Here is a 4,691-nt window from a genome sequence, read left to right on the forward strand (position 1 = left end):
CCCCTCCCACATCCCTCCACACCAACCCCATCCCTGCAACCCCCTTCCCACCCCCTTCTGCAAACCCCACATCCTCCTATCACACACCCATCCACCATATGATAAGGAAACCAAAAATAAACATCAAAACATAGATATTTAGGATTTATTTTATTATGATGATTTATTTTTGTGTGGCATTTTACTTTTTTGTTCTTTTTAAGAGCAGAGTGCTTTTCCTTTTTCAAGTTCAGTACTTCAATCTGCAGTGTACCCCACACACATGGCAGGCTTCCAAACTGCTTTCAAATTGTAAATATATCCATAAAATTTTGCCCAACTGATTTGATCTCTCTCTCTCTCTCTATAGTGGTTTTACTTGTGGAAGAACATAGATTTGGGGGTATTTTAAAAAGTGACTTTGGGATTTTTTATCAGGGATTTTGCAGTTTTTAAATAGGGACCACCATAATTCCTGCTAATGAGTCAAATGGCAGGACCCAAGCAAAGAACCCTGCTCAGAGCTGGCACCCAGAACCCATCTGGAGATGGCTAACTTGGGACCAGGAGAACATGCTTTGACAGTTCAAAACAGGCCACCACACAGGGAACATCTGGGCAATAGCTGCCCATATGGCCAGGCAGTGGCATAAATGGCAGCAGTGCTGCACAAAGGCCAAATGTGTAGCCACAGCCCACTGACAACTGGCCCAGAGGTGTAGCTACCACTAATGGCCATGCAGCCCCCATCCAGGTCTAGCAGGCATGCAGCCTTGGGGCCACATGCTGTCGCAGGTGGCAGCAGGTCACAGCCCCCACTGCCAGACTGCTGCAGTGGGTAGAGGGTGCAAGGAACTCTCAGGGCTCTTCAGCAGTCAAGCTGGCACAAGGGGTAGTCTCCCCAGGTACCAATTGGCTGGGCCCCAGAAGCTCCTGTCTATTTGTATCTTCCATATTGACATGGGCCTTAAGGCCCAGCCAGCTAACTAATAGCCCCTTTGTGGGGCCAAAGGGTGAAAGATAGAACTAATTTCTTGGGACAACAAAAAGCAAAAACAGGATAGGAGTGTTGTATGGGTCAAAGGGAGGTTCTGGAGGTGGAGGTGGACAGGCTGCAGTCTGGCACACTCAAGGGTCATGTGCTCCAGGGTCTCCTTCTGCCCTCAGAAGGAGCAGGAGATGGGGGTGTCTGTGAAGCTCACCACATACATGCCCATGGTGACACGTCCATGGAGGAGTCACCAGCTGAGGTCCCCAGTGGCTCGCGTGATGAGAGTGGAGTACAGACTCAGCCACTGGGGTGCCCCAGCCATGCCCTCGCTGAGCAGGTTCCTCCACTTGGTGTCTGGGTGGGACATGAGGCCAGCATGACGGATCATGCAGCACACAAGTGTGTAGAGGTGGAGGCGATGGACAGTGGAAAAGTGAACCAATCCAGTGTCCTCCAGCTTGCTCAGGTGGTGGAGTGAGGTGCCCTGTGAAGCTGGGTGAGTCTTCAGCCCTGCAACAAACTTTGATAGGCTGGAGGACACAGGGGAGGGGAGGACCACCACTGCATAGAACCTGGTCAACAAAGGCAAGGGCGTCGGGAGGTAGGACAGATTTCACTTCCTGGATCAGATGGCAAGTCTCACGTGTCATGGGTAGACCCATGCACCAGGCCAGCACAGCAGCGTCCACCTACTCCGGCCTATCATAGTACAGGAGGTCTCTGATATGGGTGACACCAGCCAGGATCAACCTCTGTTGCAACCAGGGCACCTCTGCTGTTGGCACCTCCAGCTGGGGGTTCCAGACAAGGGGCTCAATGAGCAGGTTGGCACCCTGGGAGAGTGTCACAGGGGAACTGGAGGCAGAGACCAGCTTCCAGGCCTGGAGGACATCTTGGTAGAACTCTGGCAGCCCTTGCAGGTCCTGCAGGGAGAAACCCTGCAGGCTGAGAAGCTGCCAATCATATTGGAGCCCCCAGATGTGGTGGAGGAAGGGGAGCCCCAGGTGGTCCTATGTTGCATGGCCACCAACACTGTATAGCAGTTGCTGCAGGGCCTGAAGGTGGAATGTCAGGACCTGGCTGCACAGGCAAACCAGGCCCTGGCTGCCCTCCCACAAGGGGAGGCTCAGGACCTCTGCAGCAACCCTGCACAGTCCTGCATAGAAAACTCCAGCACCCATCTCTGGAACCCTGCCAGGACACACCCTGCCTCAGGGTACAGGCAGGGTGTGCAAGCGGTGCCAGAGCATGGGCAGGACCAGTTGGTTCAACATCTCCCATGCAGGGATAGACACCTCAGGAGCCTTGCCAATACCAGGAGCTGCTCCACCACCCTTGTGTTTAGTTGGTGCCAGTTCTCTGACAGGGCACGGTCTGTGGGGGACAGGTAGACCCCCAAGTAGAGCAGCAAGCCCACACACCAGTAGATCCCATGGAGTATGGATGAGAGTGAACTCACCTGACACCCATTACCCACCACCAGGCCAAATCTCCTGACTCAGCTGACACGGGCAAAGGAGGCTGCTGAGTACAGTGCCTGGCAGGCAATAACCTGTGCCCGGTCGCTCGAGTCCTGGACTGTGAGGAGTACATCATTGGCATACGCTGACACGACTAGCTGCACCACCAGCTCCTGGAACATCAACACTTCCACCTGCCTCCACAGAAGAATGAGGAAAGGCTCCAGGGCCAAAGCGTACAGCTGGCTCAACCTTGGGCAGCCTTGATGCATCCCTCTCCTGAACAGAATGGGCTCCATCAGGGTCCATTTGAGCTTAACCAAACATTGTGCAGAAATGTATAGCACCTGGAGAGACCACACGAAGTGGAGCCTGAAGCCAAAGGCCCGCAGCATGCCTGTGAGGTACCCACGATCCACTCTGTCAAAGACCTTCTCCTTGTCCAGGGATAGGAGGGCAAAAGACAGGCCCTCATGGCACACTATCTCTAAGAGGTTCTGAACCAGATACTGGTTGTTGAAAATGGAATATCTGGGCACTATGTACATCTGGTCAGGATGGATCATATCCATCAGCACAGACCACAGGCACAGCGAGATGACCTTCACTGTCACCTTGTAGTTCATGCAAAGTAGGAACATGGGACACCAATTCCTCATGTCATGGGGATCCCCCTCATTTGGCAGGAGGGTCAGCATGGCCCTCTGGCATGACAGGGGGAGTTCCCCATTCCTCTTAGGTTTGGCCCAGATGGCAGCAAAGTCTGGGCTGAGGACATCCCAGAAGGCCCTGTAGAACTCCACAGTCAGCCCGTTTATGCCCAGTGCCTTGTTGCCAGGCAGAGGGTGGCCAAAAACTTGGCAAGAGTGAGAGGAGCTGCCAGACAGTCCCAGTCACCCACACTGACCTGTGGGAGTCCCTCCCACAGGGTCCGACAGGCTTTGGCATTGGTCACATCCAGAGAAAAGAGCTCTTCATAGAAGGCCCACATGTGCCAGCACATCTCACCTGGATCCCTGAGGAGAGTGCCATCACTTGCCAGAAGGCAGGTGATGTACTTCTTGGCTCCCCACCTGCTCCCCAGGGCATAGAAGTGGGATCCATGGTCCATCTCCCGAAGGAGCTGGACACATGAGCAGACAAATGTACTGTGACCATGGTGAACGTCCAGAGCCTGAAGCTCTTCCCACCTCTCCCGACACTCTCCATAGAGGGATGGGTTGGTTGGGTCGGTGGCCAGGCACCTCTCCAGCTCCAGCACTTCCCACTCAAGCTTCTCCCGGACTGCCTCCCTCTGCCAGGTGTGCCCCCCGAGTATAGCTGCAGCAAAAAAGCCGGATGCACACCTTCCCCACATCTCACCATCTCCAAGCCAAGGGGGAAAGCTACCCATTGCTCCTGTCAGGACATCCAGAACTCCCAGAAGGCCCCCCTGAAACCCACATCCTCCAGCAGACTAGCACTGAAATACCAGTAGGCCAACCCTGGATGCCCAGGACCTAGCATGGCCTGGGCCCAGACAAGATGGTGATTGCTGAAAGGGGTCAGCTGGATGCCAAAGTAGTGGGCCCAGGCAAAGTATGGCAAAAGGATATAAACCAGGTCCAACTGGGAGTTATATATCTGCTCATTCCCCACTCTCACATAGGTGAAGGCAGGGAAGCCTGTAGGGTGACAGGCACGCCAGACATCCACCAGGGAGTAGTCCATCAGGATCCCCTCTGAGGACACCCATGGCAGTCTGGCTCCACTCCCTGTCTGACCAGTCTTGCGCATCTAGGGTGACATTAAAGTCCCTGCCAAGGACCAGGCACTTGCAAGGGTTGAGGGTGATGATGTAAATGGCTGCCTGGGGGAAAAAAATCCACCAACTCCAGGTCCTTCGCAGAGGCGTACACATTCAGAAGGTTCAGGACCAGCCCCTGCACTTGGACCCGGAGGGGCAGCAGGTGGCCCGGCACCACCTCAATATCCTGGAGAACCTCTAGCTGCAGGCCTGAGGAAAAAAGGTGGCCACCCTGCAAGAGGTGACTGAGAGGCGAATAAAAAAGAGCCTGCCTGCACACTCCAGCTGCCAATTAGGCTCATCGGCAGTAGTCATCAGGGTCTCCTGCAAGAATACCATAGGGTACTCCCCCTCTTGAAGGAAGGAGAGCACTTCACATCTCTGGAGACCTTTTCTGAAGCCACGGACATTGAGGGTCACAATCTTAAATGACCTTATGGCTGGGGGGAGGGGGGGAGAATGGATGGGTTTGCGG

This window comes from Alligator sinensis, unplaced genomic scaffold, assembly GCF_000455745.1.
Source record: "Alligator sinensis unplaced genomic scaffold, ASM45574v1 scaffold1144_2, whole genome shotgun sequence".
Taxonomy (NCBI): domain Eukaryota; kingdom Metazoa; phylum Chordata; order Crocodylia; family Alligatoridae; genus Alligator; species Alligator sinensis.